The following is a 24,333-nucleotide window of genomic DNA, read 5'->3' on the forward strand; positions in this document are numbered from 1 at the left end:
TATCATTTTTGTTCTACTGTTTTTGTCTTATCGAGACACAAGCCAGTCTATTCCATCCAGAAGTAAAGGTCTAAAATAGATTTTAATAAAACAGTGTTGTGCCGACTGAGGAGCCATATGGAAAAAGATAAAACTGAGTCTGTTCTTCACACTGTACACCTGTATGAATATTAAATGGATCAGAATAAGAAACTACATAGTAGGAAAAAACATGAATGCATTCCTTTATAAGGCAAGGGTAGATAAAATTTTCCTCTGATTCAAAATCTAGAAGCAACAGAGGAACGACCTGACAAATTTAACTACATCAAAATTAAAAACTAAAAAATTTGCATAATGAAACACTATATACAGAGTGAAAAAGTCGATGAGCTTTCTTTCCATGATGATAGTGCCCCAACCAACATGGTAAATGTTCCTAAAACTCGCTGGACTTTCTGTAAGACATATGGCAAGCACCAACCCCACAAAGTGGCACCGTACACAAAAAGGTAAGGATTTTCTATATGCCCAGGGAAGGAGGATTTATGACAGGAAGCCGAATTATTATGGTAGGCAGACTAAGCCAGTTTTCCAGAAAAAGGCTAAAACTATAAAGAATATTGTGCTCAGGCTTGAATGTGTTGAGCCCAACTGCAGATCTAAGAGAGATGTAAGCATTTTGAACTGGGAGGAGATAAGAAAATAGAGGGCCAAGTGATCCATTCTAAGTTTCACCTCTTGTTTTACTATGAAGACAATAAAATCTTGAGGTTATGTTCACTTCAAAAAAAAAAAAAAGAGAGATTAATGACAAACTTAGAAAAATGTTTGCAACTTAGAGTTTTGATATCCTTATTATTTCAAGCACTCTTCATAATTGAGAAGAAAATGATCAAGTTCTTAATACAAAAATTGACAAGAGATATGAAGAGAACACAGAAAAGGAAATTAAGATGCATCGGGGTGTGTGTGTGTGTGTGTGTGTGTGTGTGTGTGTGTGTGTGTGAAACTAATGCTAACTTCTCATTCCTAACTAGGGAAATGGAGACTTTTAACTATATTCTGTAGACTTAATTTTAGTACTACTATTAGTTTTTTTATTTTTAAACCATTATAGGTACTTGGATAAGTTGAGTAAGTAATCGTTTTAATGTTGGTGAGAATAAGGATTTTCAGTTTGAGAGACAAAAGTCCTAGAAATAAAAACCCTGCATCTCAAAATTGAATTAGAAATATTAATGTAAAATTAGTTCATCTCTTTTGTTTTAAAAAAGACCTGGAAGCAGTGGAAAGTGAGGTGCAATGAGCAACCCTAGAACCCAGATTGTGATCTCTAATTCCCATTCCCCACAAAAAGGAAGGAGGAAGTTCTTTGGGAAAAGATTGAAACCAAGTCCACCATAGCTCATACCCTCTTGACCAAGTAGATAAGTGGCAATTTTTCTATATAGAATACTTATAGCTAACAAACCCATGAGGAATGTTAGAATTAGAAATTCGCCATTTCACAAGGTCTAATGAAAAAACATTTTCAAACAATTGTCATGAATGCACAGTAAAACTATTAAGAGAAAAGTTGAAGTGACCAAGAAGCATTCAGCATTACCAAACATTAGAATACTGGACATTTTATATGTCTCTAGCTGTGAATTTGAGGTACACAGTACCATTTATGAGGTTTAGGGAAAAAATTTAATGTGATCCAGTCATGCCTTTATATCTAAGTTCATTCTGCCATAATGTGGATCATGCAAGAGCAAGTAAAATTGTGCCACTGTAAGTAAATCCAGTCGTAAAAGACAACTGGTCCAATTTTTTCAACAAGTCAATGGCATGTGAGAAAAAAGGGAAAAAGAGACTATTCTAGACTAATAGTTAAGGAGATGCTTAAGAGCCATAACAACCATATGCAATGAGTAAATCTTTGAGAAAAAATAACTAAAAACATATTTTTTATACCACTGAAGAAATTTTAACATGGACTAGGCATTCTAAGTTATTAGGGAATTATTGGGGTTTTTTTAGGTGTAATAATAGTATTATGATTATGTGACAAAATATCTGTTTTAAGAATATATACATACAGAAGTGGATTAAAATGACAAAATGCATTTACTGTCGGTGTTAAATACTATATCTATTTCCCTACATCATTTGTAGAAATTAAGTTTTTTACATGTTTTAAATTATGTGTTAATGACCAATGTAAGTACAAGTCTTTTTATAACATTTATTTATACTGCCTCAATTCCTAGCTAATCTTGAGGTGGGGTAGTTCATATTTCCGAATAATTCACAGGAGGCAGAAAAGAGATTTATAACTAACTCTTGTTAGAGTGTGAGGCATTATCATTTTTTATATCATATTCCCATTAAATAATTCATCTCTAGTAACTCTGACTTTTATCCATGAGTCACTGTATAATAGAAAAACCTTTTTCCATCTAAGAAAAGGGGCAGTGAAGTATGCTATTTTTAAAACAAGAAAAAATTGACAGTTTTCAGTGGATGGAATCAGAACTCAGGATTAATGGAACCGTCCCCAAGGATGGTCAAATGTGATTCTCTGCAGATGGCTGCACAGGATGACACTTCATAAAACATCATTTCTCTGCTAAGCTGCACAGCATCTCTGGTGCTTCAAACATATTGTTTATCTCATCAAGAGGAGCAGGTTCTAAAGGTAAGAACTGAACAAGTGCCATTGTGCAGGAAATGGAGCAGATGGCCCATCTATGATGGTCTGCCTTTACTTGATGAGAGGCTCATCCAATCCCAAACAGACCAGTTGCCAATTAAAAGAAGTCTTGGCTGAGGGAATCTGTACTTTCCCGTGACAGATAATCGGCTTATCCATTTTCTCAGACTCTGCCCACTATCCATTTCCATCACTGCCCTCTCCAGAAATGAAGAAGCCCCTTCTGACCAGTTCTGTGAAATATTTCATTGATACTTACTAATGAATGTCTGGATTTTACCCAAACTTCTTACCCCAGTTCTAGGCTACATTTTGTTTTCACACCCCTTCTAGTCTGATCACTAACAAAGAAAGGTGTCTGTGTTTTGTAAAAGAACTTCAAAGACATGGATTAAACATGAGATTTGTTTTGACTTCCTTCTACCACAGAAATGGGCTTTATTAACTGTTCTTTCTAAACACATTTTAGGATTGTAACATTTTGGAAGAATAGAATTTATTTAAATTTTCACAAGAATGGGTGTAAAAAGATATTATGATTAGCAGGCATATTTTAACTTTCAAAGTTTAGGATCCTGAGCTCCAGTGTTATTTAAGGAAAACAATATGAGTCTGAAGACCATCAAGATTAAATGTCTAGTGCCAAGAACCAGGAGTCTACCTTGAGGGAGGAGAAGGGAGTTTTCTGTTTATAAGAGGATCCTTTGACCAGGTCAGTCAGCTCATGATAGTTAGTAGACAGCCTGAGTAACATGGATCAAGGTAAGAGCTACATAACAAAGTAATGGGCCAAAAACTTGCCACATCTGAAGAAAACCTGAAAGAAATAGTAAACCAGAAGAAGAGGGCAGTGGTTTGGGTACAAAAAAGTAGGGAACAAATAATGTATGCATGCAGAATTAGATCAGCTCTGGAAAGAATTTGGCTCTGTGTTTTTTTAAAACTTTGGTATGCTTTTTTTCTCAAAGTTGGGGCATTTTCCTACCACACCCCATATCTGTTAGATAATAAACCCTCTGGAAGCAGACTCCATATCTATGTTGTTTGCCACTCTTTCTCTAATGCCTACCACAGTGCTTGATATCTAGCAGGTGCTCAATAAATTCCAATTCCTTCAATAAAGGAATACCTAGCACAGTGTAGAAACTGAGTAATTCATCTCTAAAATAATAAGTGAATGTTGCTAATACCCTGGGCATGACTAATCTGGAACACTATTTTTTGTTCTTTTTTGTGTTGAATTCAGGAGAAATAGGAGGGCTTCCTCTCTAGTATTCAGAACATGGAGCCTGGGATTAATTCTTCTGTAACCCAGGTATTGAAACCATTTCAACTTATAGCTGAGTGCTTGAATTGTTAGAAATTTCAGGGGAATCAAAAGTTTTTTCTTATAAAGAAACTTAAAATATTCTGATCCTGCATATAAATTTTTTTTTAAACTTTTTTGACTTATTAAGAAATAGGTCTTTAACTTCTCTTTCCTGTATTTCATAACAGCTTTCAAAAAGATCTCCCTGCCTCCATGCTTCCCTGCACTTCATCTTCCACATGCCTCCAGCATAACCTTGATAAAACTCAGATTTTATCAGGTCACTAACTCTTATGTTCCAAAATCCCTCCATGGTTCATAATTCATGCCTTAGCGTGGCAGCAAATGCCCTTCATCTTCTATTTTCAGCCCCATCCAGGTCAGGCCTCTTTACCCACAGATCCCATCCATGTGCAACGCTCCTGCCACACCACACGTTTCATCAACCTTGAACTCTTCCATAACTTTTCCCTTGTTCTTTCTTCTGTCTTATATGATTCTTTCTTCATTTTCATCCTGGCAGTATCCAACTCCTCTGTCAAAATCTAGTTTAAATGCCACCTTCTCTGTGAAGCTTTTCTTGACTCATCCAGATAGAATTAATCACACTTTCTGTGTTCCCATACCTTAATGTAGAGTGAACAGATGGAAGCAAAAGCTTGGGAGCCAGAAAGATCTCATTTCCAATCCTGGTTCCTCTGCTCACTCTGACCTTGGACAATACACTTAAGGACTCTGAACCTCCTATTTCTCTTTTATAAAGTGGGTATAATCATATCAACATGTCAGAGTTGCTGTAAAGGTTGACTGTGATCATGGATACAAAACTCTTAGTATAGGTCTTGGCTACATAGTTAAAACTCAAAGGAGGGTACTTACATTGCTTTTATCACCTTATTAGTATTTCCTCATTCATCACAATCTGATTGGTACTATAGATAACTGCATACCTGCCTAATCATTGATACAATGATTTCCTGGGCTTGGCTGGGAAAATGTACCACTATATCAGAACTGTTGATTCATGTGTATGAAATCATTTGTGTTAAATTAACAGCATAAATATATATGCTGTTATAAACTGTCCTCTCCATAGCTTTGCACATAATAGTCCCCGAAAAAGCAGCAGGACAGGAACTACCCCTTTTTGCCTCCTTTTCACCCCAAAGTATGAAATTAACATGACTTTGTAAAGGTTTTAGAAAATAATATATAAATCTACCTCTAACCTATATTTCTAACAACATAGCCGCTATAGGTAACTTGGGCTGAAATTGCATTGAGACTCCTGAATGATTCAGCGGACTCAGTTCAATTGCTACTTAAGTATGTGCTATGTCCAGGTCATTGGGAAAGCAGTGCAGAACACAACACAAAAAGCTTTCTTTCTAGTTCAATTAAAGTAAACAGTGACATGTGCCCTGTTGAAATAACAATAGCATCAAATGCACCTAAGATATCTAAACGGGATACATCTGTGTCACGCAATTGTGTAAGTCTCACCAGATCATATCTGTGCCTCTGGTCCCCAGGAGAAGCACTCCTACTCTAACATCAGTGTAATCCTTCCAGCTGTGTCACTACCCAGCCAAAACTCTTCTGTGGTTTCACATTTCTGACCTGCAGCACATAGTCCAAACTTTCAGCATGGCACAAAAAGCCTTGGAGAAGTGTGACCACAGCTATTTTCCTTGCCTTGCCTCCCTTGCCTTAGTTATAACTCCTATGTTCCAGCCATGGGAAAATTGTCTCCTTGGACTTTCAGTTTCAACTCCAACAGAGCAAAGAGCTTAGAAGTTATCATTCCTGTCCTTATAACAATTAAAACCTGGAAAAACTGAAAATTACTTTTCTTGGGACCATCAGAGAGAACTGAGGTTGCAGGGGAAACTATAATACTGAAAGCTGGAGAAATAGGCTCATCCAGAGACACACAGCCAAGATCTTCTTACCTGGATCAGAAACCCACTGGAGCCATAAATTGGTAGTAATACTTAAGTGGTATTTTGATGAACTGCTGGAGGCTGTGGGTGGACTAGCTGGAGAGTGAGAAACTCCTGAAGGCTGCAGTCTTAGGGGTTAGAGGACACACTTTCATGGGCTTTACTACCTGGAAACTCACCAGGTTCTCATCGTGAAGATCTGAGAAAGATCCCATCATGGCTCTGGCAGGGGGAGGGAAAGAGTAATTACTGTGAAATATGGCTAGAGATTTCTCCATAATAAAGATCTACACTCCAGGTGAAAAGCCTTCTAGAACACTTTTCCTGCTGGGGAAGTGCATGCCTCTCACTCCAGTCACTTCTAGCCTTCTGGTCTCACCTAAGAATATGAAAACATAGTGAACAGGGGACCAGGCCTCAAAAAAATAGATTGAGAATGCTGCAGCCAAGAAGAAAGAGTTGAAAGTGGGGTATTGGAGGAAAGCTACACCAACGGAAAAACACTTGTGAAAGTCACAGCCCCAAGACACAGGCTGTGCAAAACAGATTTAATCAAAAGATTATAGAATGCTCCCCCTTCCCCACAAAATACCACAAGACAAACAGGGCTCCAGTATAATAACAGTGGATTGCAGCTGAATGAGCAGCAAGACACAAACTCTGTAAGGTGGAGTACTTATGGAAGCCCAAAGTCAAATAGGGAGACAGAAATGCAGACACTAGAGGAATCTGAAGACTTTAGCACCTAAAGCTAGAGCAAATATTAAACACAACCGAACTCCTAACCAGCTTACATAAATTCTCAAACCAAATACCTATATACCTCAATTCCATTACCTATTATTTATGTTTTAACCTAAAACACATCTAACTTTCATCAGCAGCAAAATAATTATAAGATATATGAGAGAAAAAACAGTTGTAAGAGGTAAAGCAATCATCAGAACAAGAACTAGATATAGCATGGATTTGGGGACTATCAGAAAGGGAATTTAAAATAACTATGATCCATATGTTAAGGATTTTAATGACAACACGCAAGAACACATGGGTAATGTAAGCAAAAAGATGTATAATCCAAGAAGGAATCAAAAGGAAATTCTAGAAATCGCAAAAAGTAGAACAGAAATGAAGAAAGTATTTGATGGATTTATCGATAAACTTGGCACAGCTGAGGAATGAACTAGTGATTTTGCAGATAGGTCAAAAGAAATTATGAACTGAAGTGCAAAGAGAACAAAGAATTTAAAAAACAGAATGGAATATGTAGAAACTGTGAGACAATTTCAAAAGGTGAATGAACACATAATTGAACGCAAATTGAATTTTCCAAGTACCTTCAAAACTGATGACAGATACCAAACCACAGGTCCAGGAAGCTCAACAAGCACAAAGTAAAATAATGATAAACCACCTACCCCCATACACATGCACACACACACACACACACACACACACACACACACACTCCTAGGCATATCACATTAAAACTGCAGAAGACCAAATACAATAAGAAAATCTTAAAGATATCAGAGGGGGAAAAGTAATAACTTATGAATAGAGGGGCAAGTATAAGAATGACAGTGGACTTCTCATTGGAAATCATATAATAAAGAAGAGACTGGAGTGAAATATTTGAAGTATTGAAAGAGAAAACCTCCAACCTAGAATTCTACATTAAGTGAAATCATTCTTTATAAGGGAAGAAGAAATACGGAATTTCCCAGACAAGCAAAAACTGAGGGAATTCATCATCAGACTTGCCCTGAAATCCAAAAAAGAGATTTTCATGCAGAAAGTAGATGATACAGGTCAGAAACTTGGATCTCCCTGAAGACAAGAAGAGAGAGAAAAAATAATTTTGCTTTTCTTATTCTTAAAAAAAAAACTTATCTTTTAAATCAATTAACACCTATCCCTCTGAAACTATTCAAAAGATTTGCAGAGGAAGGAATACTCCCAAATTCATTCTACGAGGCCACTATCACCCTGATACCAAAACCAGACAAAGATACCATACACACAAAAAAGAAAATAACAGGCCAATATCACTGATGAACATAGGCATAAAAATCCTCAACAAAATATTAGCAATCTGAATCCAAAACTACATTAAAAAGATCATACACCATGATCATACACTTGATCTCACTATCCCAGGGATGCAAGGATTTTTCAATATCTGCAAATCAATCAGTGTGATACACCACATCAACAAATTGAATAGAAACCACATGATCATCTCAATAAAGGCAGAAAAAGTTTTTGACAAAATTCAACACCCATTTATGATAAAAACTCTCTAGAAAGTAGGCATAGAAGGAACATACCTCAACATAATAAAAGCCATATATGACAAACCTACAGCTAACATCATACTCAATGGTGAAAAGCTGAAAACATTTCCTCTAAGATCAGGAATAAGACAAGGATGTTCACTTTCGCAACTTTTGTTCAACATAGTTTTGGAAGCCCTAGCCACGGCAATCAAAGAAGAAGAAATAAAAAGAATCCAAATTGGAAAAGAATTGTCACTGTTTGCAGTATGATACTATACATAGACAATCTTAAAAATGCTACCAGAAAACTACTAGAGCTCATCAATGAATTTGGCAAAATGACAAGATACATAATTAATACACAGAAATCTATTGCATTTCTATGTACTAACAATGATAGCTAAGAAAGAGAAATTAAAGAAACAATCCCATTTACCATCACATCAAAAAGAATAAAATACCTAGGTATAAACCTACTTAAGAAGACAAAAGACCGGTATTCTGAAAACTATAAGATGCTGATGAAAACATTGAAGACGACACAAAGATGGAAAGATATATCATGTTCTTGGATTGCAGGAGTAAATACTGTCAAAATGACTATCCTACCCAAGGCAATCTACCGATTCAGTGCAATCCCTATCAAATTATCAATGGCATTTTTTCACAGAACTAGAACAAAAAAATTTTAGAATTTGTATGGAGATACAAAAGACCCCAGAAAGATAAAGCAATCCTGAGGAAAAAAATGGAGCCAGAGGAATCAGGATCCCTGACTTCAGACTATATTACAAATCTACAGTAATCAAAACAATATGATACTGGCACAAAAACAGAAATATAGATCAATGGAACAGGATAGAAAGTCCAGAGATAAACCCATGCACTTGTGGTCAATGAATCTACAACAAAGGAGGCAAGACTATACAATGAAGGAAAGACAGTCTCTTCAATAAGTGGTGCTGGGAAAACTGGACAGCTACATGTAAAAGAATGAAATTAGAACACTCCTTAAAACCATACACAAAAATAAACTCCAAATGGACTAAAGACCTAAATGTAAGACTGGACACTCTAAAACTCTTAGAGGAAAACATAGGCAGAACACTCTCTGACATAAATCACAGCAATACATTTTTTGATCCATCTCCCAGAGTAATGGAAATAAAAACAAAAATAAACAAATGTGACCTAATTAAACTCAAAAGCTTTTTCACAGCAAAGGAAACCATAAACAAAACGAAAAGACAACCAACAGAATGGGAGGAAACATTTGCAAACGATGTGACTGACAAAGGATTAGTCTCCAAAATTTACAAACAGCTCATGCGGTTCAATACCATAAAAACAAGCAACCCAATCAAATATAGGCAGAAGACCTAAATAGACATTTCGCCAAAGACGACGTACATATGGTCAATAGTCACAGGAAAAGATGTTCAACATCACTAATTATTAGAGAAATGTGAATAAAAACTGCAATGAGATTTCACCTCACACCAGTCAGAATGGTCATCAACAAAGTCTATAAACAGTAAATGCTGGAGAGGGTGGGGAGAAAAGGGAACTCTCCTACACTGTTGGTGGGAATGTAAATTGGTACAGCCGCCATGGAGAACAGTATGGCAGTTCCTTAAAAAACTAAAAACAGAGCTACCATATGATCCAGCAATCCCACTCTTAGGCATATGTCCAGAGAAAAACTTGGTTCAAATGTATACATGCACCCCAATGTTCATTGCAGTGCTGTTTGCAATAGCCAAGACATGGAATCAACCTAAATGTCCATCAACAGATGAATGGATAAAGAAGATGTGGTACATGTATACAATGGAATATTACTCAGCCTTTAAAAAGAATGAAATAATGCCATTTGCAGCAACATGGATGGACCTAGAGATTATCATGCTAAGTGAAGTAAGTCAGACAGAGAAAGACAAAATCATATGATATTGCTTACATGCAGAATCTAAAAAAAAATGATACAAATCAAATTATTTACAAAACAGAAACAGACTCACAGACTTAGAGAATAAGCTTGTGGTTACTGGGGAGAAGGTTGGGGTGGGGATTGATTGGGAGTTTGGGAATGACATGTACACACTGCTATATTTAAAATAGATAACCAACAAGGACCTACTGTATAGCACAGGGAACTCTGCTCAATATTCTGTAATAACTTTAATGGGAAAAGAATTTGAAAAAGAATAGATACATGTAAATGTATAACTGAATCACTTTGCTGTACACCTGAAACTAACACAACATTGTTAATCAACTATACTCCAGTATAAAAAAATTTTTAAAAAGATAACAGTTTTAAGTCATAAGAGTAACAATTTATTGGATGATCGTACCATGTGGCTAAGTGAAATAAATAAAAACAATATGACAAAGGATATAAGGGAGGAAACGGCAATACTCTGTTATAAAATACCTATACAACTTGTGAATCAGTATAGTTTTGAAGGTGGAGTTAGATTGTTAAAAAGTGTATATATAAACTGTAGGTCAATAAACAATTTGAAAAGAAGTATAATTGTAATGCTGAGAGGAGATTACTGAACATTTTATATGATTCCATTTTAAGACTAGAGAAAAGAGAAAAAAAGGAGGGAAAAACAAACAAGTGACAATAGACAAGAGATACAAACACAGTAGATGTTAACACAATTATATCAATAATTACTTTAAATGTGAATGGTCTAAATACACCTATTAAATACCTACATTGTCAAATTGGATAAACAACACAAGACCTAACCATATATTGTCTATTTGAAAACCACATTAAATATAAAGAGACACAAGTTAAAAGTAAAGAGATTGACAAAAACATACCATGCTAACACTAATCCAAGAAAGCAGAAGTAGCCATACTAATTTCTGACAAATCTACATTCAGAAAAAGGAAGATTATCAGGGATAAAGAGAGGCATTACATAATGATAAACTGATCAATTCTCTAAGAATACATAACAGTCCTAAACATGTACCTAACAAGAAAGCAGTAAAACATATGAGGCAAAAATTAATAGAACTAAAAGGAAAAATAGATAAATCTACTACTAGATTTATAGATTTCAACACACTTCTGTTAGTAATAGGTCAACTGGCAGAATAGGAGTAAGGATATAGCTGAGCTTAACATCACTGGGCCATAAAACACCTAACAAAAATAGAACAGAAACTATACAAACTATGTTTTCAAACCACAATGGAATTAAACTAGAAATTAGTAAGAGAAATATAGCTGGAAAATCCCAGTCATTTAAAAACAATAGACTTCTAAATAACACATGGGTCAATGAATGCTCAAGAGAAATTTTTATATATTTGAACTAGATGAAAATTAAAACACAATTTATCAAAATGTGTGGGATATAGCAAAAGAGGTAATTAGAGAAAAAATTATAGTGTTACAATCACATATTAGAAGATAACAAAGGTACAAAATCAATAACCTAATCTTCCTCCTTAGGAAACTAGAATAATTTAAGCATAAAGCATGGAGAAAAAAATAATAAAAATTAGAGCATAAATCACTAAAATTTAAGACAGGCAAATGATAGACAAATATCAATAAAACCAAAAACTGGTTCTTTGAAAATTTCAATAAAATTGGTAACAAAGAATAAAGAAGACACAAATTAACAATATCAGAAAGAAAAGAGTGTTCATATCATGTATATTAAAAGGATAACAAAGGAATACTATGAACTCTGTGCCCACAAATTGAATAACTTAGATGAAAAGGACCATTTCCTTGAAAGACATAAACTACTAAAATTCACACATGGAGAATTAACTTGAAAAAACGCTTTCTATTAAAGAAATTATATTAATAATTAATAAAATTCCGAAAAGAAAAGTACCAGGCCTAAATGGTTTTACTGGTGAATTCTACAAAACATTTAAGGAAGAAAGAACACTGACTCTCCATAATCTCTTTCAAACAATAAAAGCAGAGGGAAGACTTTCTAACTCATTTTATAAAGGCCAACATAGCCCTAACAACAAAACCAGATAAAAACATTACAAAAAAGAAAACTACAGATAATAACACATAAATTTACATGCAAAGTCATCAATAAAATATTAGCAAATTGAATCCAATAATGTTTAAAAAGAATTAAACATGACATCCAAGTAGAATTCATTTCAGGTATGCAAAGATGACTCAACATTCGAAAATCAATCAATGTACTCCATCTATAGCCAAAAGGCTAAAGAAAAAAAAATCACATGATCATATCAATCTACACCAAAAAAGGATTTGGTAAAATCTAACATCCAATCATGTTTTTTTTTTTTAAGTCAGAAAACTAGGAATAATAGAAGAGAACTTTCTCAGCTTGACAAAGAACTAGAAAAACCTACGTTCTGTGTCATACTTAATGATGAGAGGCTAGATGCTTCCTCCCTAAGATCAGGAACAAGGCACAGATGTCCTCTTTCACTGTTCTTATTCAATATCATAATGGAAGTTCTAGCTAATGCAATATAACAAGAAAAACATATGAAAGTTATACATGTTAGAAAGGAAGAAGTGAAACTGTTATTTGACATGACTGTCTATGTCAAAAATCCCAAAGAATCTACAAGAGAATGTTAGAATGAGCCATGTTGTATGGATTAGTGTTTGGCACATCAGTATGAACTCATGTTCAGCTCAGTATTGATAAGATGGTTACATATAAAAATATTTCTAAATATCTACACTGGTTAATTTATACATATTTTTTTTCTTTCTCTGTCAGCTGAGAAACCTAGCAGCAATGATGTCACAGTAGCAACAAGCGTACCTAGCACCCAGATCCTGATTTCTAATACCATTCTCCAATAAAAGGAACCAGGCATCCTTGGAGAAATGGCTGATGCTAGGATACAAATAGGAAACATACAAAATATACAAGATGAGCCTGGAGCATTGAGTAGTGTCAGAAAGAAAACATAATGAGAAGAGTAAACCAAAGAGATACAGGAGCCCACTGAAGGAACTCCCAGTGGCAAAGCTGGACCAATTTAAGCAACAAATAAAGGAGCATTGTATTATAATCCAAAGTATAAGATAAATTTCCATGGGTTCACACTGATTTTATATACATATATATGATTGATTAAGTGAGGATACCAGAAAAATCACCCATGCAAAATACTTTCAAATTATGTAGTTACTTCACTCTCAAGGAGGTGGAGTATAATTCTTCACTCTTTTAGTAGGGCTGTGCATAGTGACTTTCTTCTTAGAAGTACAGTATGAAAAATGGAGAAAAGGAAACAATACCATAGTGGAGAAACATAATACTGACTAAGCTAGATGATCAAGATTAATATAAAAAAATCACAGACATAATTATAATGTCTATCACAGATAACATCAGACAAATCCCAAATGGGGGATATGCTACAAATTGCCTAAGAAGTACTCCTCAAAAACTTTTAAGGTCATCAAAAACAAGGAAACACACGGTCACAGCCAAAAGGAGACTAAAGAGATAAGATTAAATATGATGTAGTATTCTGGATTGGATCCCAGAACAGAAAAAAGATGTTAGGTAAAAAATATGGAAATTAGAATAAAGTATTGACTTTAGTTAATGATTTGTCAATATTATTTCATTAATTGTGACAATTTTATCATACTAAGATATTAATAAGAAAATCTGGGTACAGGGTACGCATGAGAACTCTGTGCTATGTTCACAATTTTTGTGTAAATCTAAAATAAAAAGCTTATTTTAAAATACTTTAAAAATTATCTTTATCCTAACATAACATGTCCTTCTCATCTCTCCTTCTCATGATGTTTCCTTGGTCAGACATGAGCCTGCTTCTCCATTTGACAAAAATCTAAGACACTGCTTATTCTATAAAGTAATCTTCAACCTCTCCGGACAGTATTTGTTGTTTCTCCTTCTCTTGATACCATGGCAATTATATCATTACAATGTAATCGTGCTTATTCCTTCCCACACTAGGCTGGGTTGTCTGTGGTCTCCACCATGTCTTATTATTCTAACATTGTGCTAACAAAGTGCTGAACACAATGGAGGTTAATGTCTGTTGCCTAAATGAAAGACTGTGTTAGTAACACTTTTGAATTTTTAAAGCAAGTTCACATACATTATGTTGTATGTTCATCCCAACCACCTTGTGTGTTGACAGGCCACGATTTTTGCCATTTCAAGTGAGTAAATTGAGACTCAGAGAGTGGAAAAGTCTTATCGTAGTTTATTCAACATTTAAGTGCTGGAAAAGGCATTTATCTCAGTTCTTATGGCTCTACATCTACTTTCTCCTCCTATGTAGAGATAAGCCGAGGCTCTTCACCTGGCTTTAAATCCTGGTTCTGTCCACTTCTATCTCTTTGATCTTCGGCAAGTCATGAAATCTAGGTGAAATTAAAAACCTTTATATATTTTTAGTGGAACAAATGATAGTATTTACCTTATAGAGTTCTGTGAGCATTAATGATACATTGCTTGTAAAGAAACTTACTTGGTAAGAGCTCAATAAATTGCAACCACTTATACTATTACTAATATAAGTGAAAAAATAATAAAACTATTTTAGAATCAACGAATCAACCTTGCCAAAATATATATAAAAAAAATTAAGGCCACATTTTATTTTCTCTCTTTGGGCCAACACATAGGCTCTTATTGTTTTAGCTATCCTCCTTTAAAACACAGGTTCAATGGCAAGGAACCAGAGTTCTATTTGAGATGGCAATTTGGACTGCATGACCTCTAAATTCTTTTCTGTACATATATTCTTCCATAATCTTTATTTCCTTTGCAATCCCCCAAATAATGCAGCATACAATATCAGAGGTTCAATAAAGGATGGCTGACTGAGGCTTTCAAACTCCCAACACAATCACTTTCGTGTTGCCAATTTTGATTCAGTTTGTGATTTATGGGCATATGGAGTGTTTTGCATTCCAGAGTTTCCTCTTTTTAGTCATGATTTGCAAATGGATATAATAACCCATAAACTGATATCAGCATCAAAACAGCCATCCAACTCGAGTAATAAATGGCCTTTCGAGGGAAAAGATAAAGCCCATTAGGAAGGGCACAAACAACAAGCAAGGGAGTGTGAACAATAGCCTTCATAAAGTCAAGGTTTCTCAGTTCATTCCACACATCCTGTCCATTCTAAGACATTGTGTGTGATGAGTGCCTAATGCAATCGGACTCTTACTCCCCTTTGGCAAGGAAGGCCTGCAACAATAGACTAAACCTCAGCCCTGCCAACCCCAAACAGGCAAGCCAGTCTTCCTCATTCCAGATTTGTGGCTTGTCTCCACAAAGTAATAGTGATTTTCTTGTCTGTACCAATTGCAGGCTGCAGATGGGTAGCCTAATGCTGTAATGTCGGACTAAATTCTCCACAGATGAACTGGAAAATTTCCTTACTCATTCAGAAGTCTGCCAGCCAGCTGTCAGGTCTCCAGGACTCCCTTACTTGCCCAGATCACCAGCGAACAGACGGTGTTCACCACAATGATTAGACTGTGTTTTCAGTTTAAACCCTTTTCTCCTATCTAATGATTTAATCTATTCTTCTTTCTTCAAAGACTCTGGAAAATGATCATTGGAAATTTCCTAACCAGATGGATTCTTCAAGAAGGCAACTGAGAAAAGTAACAAAACTACCTTGGAGTAAGGGATTAAAAAGTGTATCTCTACGGGCTATTCACTGGCCATGACCTCACTCCATGTCCAATCATTCTTCCAAGGTGTCCAGTGAAGGACTCCCTTCTGTGCCAATAGAGACGGGGAATTGGGAAGCAGATGCCAGCTCACTAGCTACTTGACTGTCACCATCAATAAAGAACACAACATAATTTCAGGGGACTCCAAAAGCCAAGACGACATTTAAATAGAACAGGAAATAAGTGACAAATGGACTACAAAAGAGAAAGGAGGGAAGAATCTATTTCATTTCGCATTTAAAAAATTTGAGAACACTGCTCAGTCTAAAAAATGTCTTTTTTTGCCTTCATATATTTGAATTAATAAAGAGAACTTAGAGATCATCTGTGTGTGGGCTTTTGGGGTGGTTTTTGTCAGTTTTGTTTTGTTGTAGAGTTTATTCTTCCTTTAGCATTCGATCTGGGTACAATCAGTTCACAAACATCTAAGACTGCCTATTCACAGTGTCTTTCTCTATAGAGTGGGGATTCTGAAAAATACAGAAGTTCTTTCTGAATATGTTTCTCTCAGGGGTCTTCCTTGTCAATCATTAGTCTAAGTGATTCACTTACAGATAACCTTCCCAATGAGCATGAGCTTTGGGGTTAAATAGGTGTAGGTTCAAAAGCTGACTCTGTCATTTACAGTGCACAAAACATTTAGAAATCTATTTAATTTTTCATAGCCTCAATTTCCTCATCTTCCAGAGTTATTGTGAATTCTCTATGCATGCTGTCAAGCCACCTGTCAAAAACTCCCCAATGACTCTGGCTATTTAGAGTTTATCATGCCTGCTAAACCTGGTCCTGCTTTCCTTTCATTTCCATCTCATGTTACTCTCCTAACACTGCATGCTCAGGGACTCTGACCTACTTTCAGTTCCTTACATCTACCAAGGAGTGTCCCCTATCAAGGCCTTCTCATGTCCTGTTTTCTCCACCTGAATCACCTTACTCCCTGCTCTTATAGCTGGTTCCTTCTCATTCTTCAGATTTCATCGCAAGTTTCACTTTCTCAAAGAGGTCTTCTCAGACCACTTTATCAAATAGGTCCTCCTATCATGGTGTTCATTGGTTTTCTTTATAGCTTTTTACAGTTTACATTCGTATGTTGAGTGGGCCAAAAAGTGCCTTCGGTTTTTTAAGTAAAAGACACATTTTTCATTTTCACCAAGAATTTTATTGAACAACATATTCACCCTTTTGTTCCACTACCTTCTACCATTTTTCAGGCAACTTCATAATTCTATCTTCCCAAAACTTTTTATCTTTTTGAGCAAAGAACTCTTCCAAGTGCCTTTTACAGTCTTCCAGGGAACTGACAATTTTTCCATTAAGAGAATTTTGTAAAGACCGAAATAAATGGAAATCTGAAGGTGCAATGTCTGATGAATATGGCAGATGAATCAGAACTTCTCATCCAAGCTGTAACAGTTTTTGCCTGGTCATCAAAGAAACATGTGGTCTTGCATTATCCTGATGGAAGATTATGCATTTTCTGTTGACTAATTCCAGATGCTTTTCATCGAGTGTCACTTTCAGTTGGTCTAAGTGAGAGCAGTCCTTATTGGAATTAATCATTTGGTTTTCCAGAAGGAGCTCATAATAGAGTACTCCCTTCCAATCCCACCATATACACAACATCACCGTCTTCGGATGAAGACCGGCCTTTGGTTTGGTTGGTGGTGGTTCATTTTGCTTGCCCCACGATCTCTTCCATTCCACATTGTTGTACAGTATCCACCTTTCATCGCCCATCACAATTTGTTTCAAAGACGGAATGTTTTCATTACGTTTCAGTAGAGAATCACATGCGGAAATATGGTCAAGAGGTTTTTTTTCCTTAACTTACGTTGAACCCAAACATCAAAGTGATTAACATAACCAAGCTGGTGCAAATCATTTTCAATGCTTGATTTGGATATTTTGAGTATGTTGGTTCTCTCCTGCATGGTATAACGTTGACTGTTCTCAATTATTGTTTTGATTTGATTGCTATCAACTTCAACTGGTCTACCCGACCGTGAAGCATCATCCAGTGAGAAATCTCCAGCACGAAACTTCATAAACCACTTTTGACATGTCCAGTCAGTCACAGCACCTTCCCCATACACTGCACAAATCTTTTTGTGCATTTCAGTTGTGTTTTTACCTTTTTAGAAATAATAAACCATAATATGCTGAAAATGTTGCTTTTTTTTTCCATCTTCAATATTAAAATGGCTACACAAAAATTCACCAATTTGGATAAGTCTTTTTTTAAATGCACACTGATATGACAGCTGTCACACACAATCTAACAAAACTGTTTCAAATGAAGTTAAAGACAACTAAGTGCTACTAGATCCATCTTATGGAAAAAAAACAAACGAACATCTTGGCCCACCCAATATTTGTGTTTCTTATTACCTTTCTCCTTCATGGAGGTGGTGGGTATGACTGCCTGGAAGGTTCCCTTCCTCACAACTCCATTTCTTTGATGAATTAGCATCCATCCTTCCTTAGTGACACTACCCAGACTTCCTAGACTAGGTTAAATTCACTCTGTATATATTTCCTTAGTACCCTGTACTTTGCTTCTGGAACTCTCAAAACACTTCTAATTACTTGGCCATTGCCTCTCTTTCCTAATATACCTCAATGAGGACAGGGCCCAAGTTGTTTTGTTCTATGTCCATATTGCTCAAAATAGTGCCTGGTACCTAGAAGATGCTCAATAAATGTTAACTCTTACCTGTCCCCATGTAACTATTAGTAATAAATCCCAGGACCATCTTAATTTTCCCCTACAAAAATTGGGGAAATCTTCATGTTGATGCCCCCTTTACATGGGGATGCACAGTCTCTGCATTTTCTCTTTCTTTTCTCCATTACACTCTTCCACTTCAGAACTCTTGTGGGAAAACCTAGAATTACTTATTCAGACATTTTCCCAGGGTATTTGATCCAAAGAATGTATAAAAACAGAACAAAGCATAACGTGTAGAATGTGAGGTGAAAATGCCCACCTGATTTTGCTTTGTTTGGTCTAGGGAGCAAATTATACACATATGCAATTATACACATAAGCAATTATGGGGTAAATGAGACCCAAAGAGTTTGTGGGTAGCTTCTGATGATGTCTTTCCTAATTTTACAGTTCCATCTTGTCTTCTTTAGCATTTAGATTTTCCTCCTTTCTACCCCCCAAACTCTTCACACTAGCCTAGTTTTCACTTTCTGTATCTTCTAGCAGTGGGTACATTTCCCAAACCCCAGATCCAAGAAGGATACACTGGTTTACACTTCTCTACTTGAAGTGCTTTGCTCAGAAAAATCCTCACTGGTAAAACTCATAGCTAAGGGGATAGTTGTCACATGATCAATTCCAAAAATTGCTTCCAAAACTTTGTTTTTGAAGCTGGCATCTATAATGACATCTTTTCAGGGAATCCCCAAAGACTTTGGAAAGTTTCATGTTTATTTTTCAAAATGTTTTAAAAAATTAGTACAAACATAACCTGGCCTATTTGGAAGGCCAGTTTTTAAACCTTCCGCTTGCATTGTTGCAATTGATCCAAAACCAGCTATCACATACATAAGACCACTAAGTGTTCTAGATGTGTCAAAAATAGATGAAGGGGTATGGACATTCACAGACTACTGATAAAATTTTCAATTATTCTTCTGGAGGGCTTCTCATGTTCACAGTCACCCTCATCCTAAAACTCTGAGCTTTGCAATTAATAAAGTTATATTCTTTTTGATCAATTTATTATAATAATTAATAGCAGTAAGTATTGCCTTTCACATCTACATCTAGAGTTTTCTCAAAGAAATAATTCCCCTATTTAGTTCCAAGCAAAATTAAATTAACCTAAAGTTTGGGAAACTGTATGACAATCAATCACAAATACTATCTAGGGAACAACAGCAATCTTATAATGGAAAAAAGTTAATTATCTAAACATTTGCAGAATTTTAAGATGTGAGGATAATAGACCAAATTTACTGAAATGCAGCTGAGCCTTGAAAAGTTTAAGCTCTCTCAGAAGCATAAAACATATTTAGATTTTGGAGCTTAATCAAGATTGTGGAGCAAGAGGACATGGAGCTCACCTCCCATGACAAATACATCAAAAATACATCTCTATGTGGAACAATTATCACTGAAAACGAACTGGAAATTGGCAGAAGGACTCCTATACAACCAAGGCTGTAAGAAAGACATACATGTAATCAGGGAGGAAGGGAAGAAAAGCAGTTGGAGTCAGGGTCTGTGTCCCTGGGAGGGGACTCAGGAAGAGGGAGAATACAGAGGTGGACTCCCACCCTGGGAAGTGAGTGGTAAGAAGCACAGATTGGGCACCCCAGTCCTGGTGTCCTAAGATGAGCCCACTTGGCTGGCTGGACCACTGGGATTAACAGGAGGGCTGGGCAAAGCCTGGACTCCACCTGTGAGAAGCATGTGCATGTTAGCTTGCCCCCAAGGCAGGGAAGAGAGAGGGTCTGCTCTAGCAGTAATATCCCATCAGACAATATACACTTGAAAACAAAGGCTATAATGAAAATCAAAGAAGGGTATTATAAATGATAAAGGGATCAATAAAAGAAGATGATATTATACTCGTTAACATATATGCACCCAATACAGGAGCACCTAAATATATAAAGCAAATGCTAACAGTCATAAAGGGAGAAACTGACAATAATACAATAAGTGTAAGGACCTTTAACACCCCTAAACATCAACAGACAAATCAGAAAATCAATAAGGCAACAGTGGTCTTAAATGATGCAATAAACCAGTTGGACTTAATAGATATCTACAGGACATTCCATCTAAAACCAGCAGAATATACATTCTTTTTAAGCGCACATGGAACATTCTCCAGGATAGATCACTTGATAGGCCACAAAACAAGTCTCAACAAATTTACACCAGAATGAAACAAGAAATCAATTGCAGAAAGAAAAATGGGAAAAGAATGAACATGTGGAGACTAAATAATATGCTACTAAAAAACCAATGGGTCAATGAAAAAATCAAAAAGGAAATCAGAAAATACCTTGAGACAAATGAAAATGAAAACACAACACTCCAAAATCTATGGAGTACAGCAAAAGCATTTCTGAGAGGGAAGTTTAGAGTAAAACAGGGCTTCCTCAAGAAACAAGAAAAATCTGAACCTCGAGATTATCACACTAAGTGAACTAATTCAGAAAGAGGAAGATAAATACCATATGATATCACTTATGTGTGGAATCTAAAATATGACACAAACAAACTTATCTATGAAAAAGACTCAGAGACATGGAGAACAGACTTGTGGTTGCCAAGGGGAAGGGGGGTGGGAGAGGGATAGATTGAGAGTTTTGGATTAGCAGATGCAAACCATTATATATAGAATGGAAAACAATTGACACCACAGAGATACAAAAAATCATAAGAGAATGATATTAACAACTATGCCAACAAATTGGACAACCTAGAAGAAATGGACAAATTTCTAGAAACATACATCCTGCCAAGACTGAATCAAGAAGAAAGAGACAATTTGAATAGATCCATCACTAGAAGTGAAACTGAATTGGTAATAAAAAGAAAACTCTCAGAGGAGCTTCAAGATGGTGGAAGAGTAAGACATGGAGATCACCTTCCTCCCTACAAATACATCAGAAATACATCTACATGTGGAACAACTCCTACAGAACACCTACTGAACGCTGGCAGAAGACCTCAGACCTCCCAAAAGGCAAGAAACTCCCTACGTACATGGGTAGGGCAAAAGAAAACAGAAAAAACAGAGACAAAACAATAGGGATGGGACCTGCACCAGTGGGAGGGAGCTGTGAAGGAGGAAAGGTTTCCACACACTAGGAAGCCCCTTCGTGGGCGGAGACTGCGGGTGGCGGAGGGGGGGAAGCTTCAGAGCCACGGAGGAGAGCTCAGCAACAGGGGTGTGGAGGGCAAAGTGGAGAGATTCCCGAACAGAGGATCGGTGCCAACCAGCACTCACCAGCCTGAGAGGCTTGTCTGCTCACCTGCCAGGATGGGTGGGGGCTGGGAGCTGAGGCTCGGGCTTTGGAGGTCGGATCCCAGGGAGAGGACTGGGGTTGGCAGCGTGAACACAGCCTGAAGGGGGGCTAGTGCGCCACGGCTAGCCAGGAGGGAGTCTGGGAAAAAGTATGGACCTGCCGAAGAGGCAAGAGACTTTTTCTGGCCTCTTTGTTTCCTGGTGCGTGAGGAGAGGGGATTAAGAGTGCCGCTTAAAGGAGCTCCAGAGACGGGCGTGAGCCGCAGCTATGAGCATGGACCCCAGAAACGGGCATGAGATGCTAAGGCTGCTGCTGCAGCCACCAAGAAGCCTGTGTGCAAGGACAGGTCACTATCCACACCGCCCCTCCCGGGAGCCTGTGCAGCCCGCCACTGCCAGGGTCCTGTGATCCAGGGACAACTTCCCCGGGAGAACACACAGCATGCCTCAGGCTGGTGCAAAGTCACGATGGCCTCTGCCGCCACAGGCTCGCCCCGCATCCGTACCCCTCCCTCCCCCAGGCCTGAGTGAGCCAGAGCCCCCAAATCAGCTGCTCCTTTAACTCCATCCTGTCTAAGCCAAGAACAGATGCCCTTAGGCGACCTACACGCAGAGGCGGGTCCAGATCCAAAGCTGAACCCCGGGAGCTGTACGAACAAAGAAGAGAAAGGTAAATTTCTCCCAGCAGCCTCAGAAGCAGCGGATTAAATCTCCACAATCAACTTGATGTACTCTGCATCTGTGGAATACCTGAATAGACTACGAATCATCCCAAATTGAGGAGGTGGACTTTGGGAGCAACGATATATATATATTTTTCCCTTTTTCTCTTTTTGTGAGTATGCATGTGTATGCTTCCATGTGCAATTTTGTCTGTATAGCTTTGCTTTTACCATTTGTCCTAGGGTTCTGTCTGCCCGTTTGTTTTTTTAAATTACTTAAAAATTTTTTTTCTTAATAATTGTTTTTTATTTTAATAACTTTATTTCATTTTACTTTATTTTATTTTATCTTCTTCTTTCTTTCCTCCTTTCCTCCTTCCCTCCTTCCCTCCTTTCTTTCTTTCTTTCTTTTCTCCCTTTTATTCTGAGCCATGTGGATGACAGGCTCTTGGTGCTCAAGCCAGGCATCAGGCCTGTGCTTCTGAGGTGGGAGAGCCAAGTTCAGGACACTGGTCCACAAGGGACCTCCCAGCTCCACATAATAGCAAATGGCGAAAATCTCCCAGAGATCTCCTTCTCAACGCTAAGACCCAGCTCCACTCAACGACCAGCAAACTAAAGTGCTGGACACCCTATGCCAAACAACTAGCAAGACAGGAACACAACCCCATCCATTAGCAGAGAGGCTGCCTAAAATCATAATAAGGCCACAGACACCCCAAAACACACCACCAGACGTGGACCTGCCCACCAGAAAGACAAGCTCCAGCCTCATCCACCAGAACACAGGCAGTAGTCCTCTCCACCAGGAAGCCTACACAACCCACTGAACCAACCTTAGCCACTGGGAACAGACACCAAAAACAACAGGAACTACGAACCTGCAGCCTGTGAAAAGGAGACCCCAAACACAGTAAGTTAAGCAAAATGAGAAGACAGAGAAACACACAGCAGATGAAGGAGCAAGGTAAAAACCCACCAGACCTAACAAATGAAGAGGAAATAGGCAGTCAATCTGAAAAAGATTTCAGAATAATGATGGTAAAGATGATCCAAAATCTTGGAAATAGAATGGAGAAAATACAAGAAACATTTAACAAGGACCTAGAAGAAATAAAGAGCAAACAATGATGAACAACACAATAAAAGAAATTAAAAATTCTCTAGAAGGAATCAATAGCAGAATAACTGAGGCAGAAGAACGGATAAGTGACCTGGAAGATAAAATGGTGGAAATAACAACTTCAGAGCAGAATAAAGAAAAAAGAATGAAAAGAATTGAGGACAGTCTCAGAGACTTCTGGGACAACATTAAATGCACCAACATTCGAATTATAGTGGTCCCAGAAGAAGAAGAAAAAAAGAAAGGGACTGAGAAAATATTTGAAGAGATTACAGTTGAAAACTTCCCTAATATGGGAAAGGAAATAGTTAGTCAAGTCCAGGAAGCACAGAGAGTCCCATACAGGATAAATCCAAGGAGAAACATGCCAAGACACATATTAATCAAACTATCAAAAATTAAATACAAAGAAAAAATATTAAAAGCAGCAAGGGAAAAACAACAAATAACACACAAGGAATCCCCATAAGGTTAACAGCTGATCTTTCAGCAGAAACTCTGCAAGCCAGAAGGGAGTGGCAGGACATATTTAAAGTAATGAAGGAGAAAAACCTACAGCCAAGATTACTCTATCCAGAAAGGATCTCATTCAGATTTGATGGAGAAATTAAAACCTTT

At 37.1% G+C, this 24,333-nt stretch overlaps 1 pseudogene; it reads left to right on the top strand.

Moving 5' to 3' along the window:
- The first annotated feature begins 405 nt into the window (after window positions 1-405).
- On the top strand, window positions 406-15,730 carry LOC118896353 (annotated as a pseudogene).
- The last annotated feature ends 8,603 nt before the right edge of the window (window positions 15,731-24,333 follow it).

This window comes from Balaenoptera musculus, chromosome 6 (assembly GCF_009873245.2).
Source record: "Balaenoptera musculus isolate JJ_BM4_2016_0621 chromosome 6, mBalMus1.pri.v3, whole genome shotgun sequence".
Taxonomy (NCBI): Eukaryota; Metazoa; Chordata; class Mammalia; order Artiodactyla; family Balaenopteridae; genus Balaenoptera; species Balaenoptera musculus.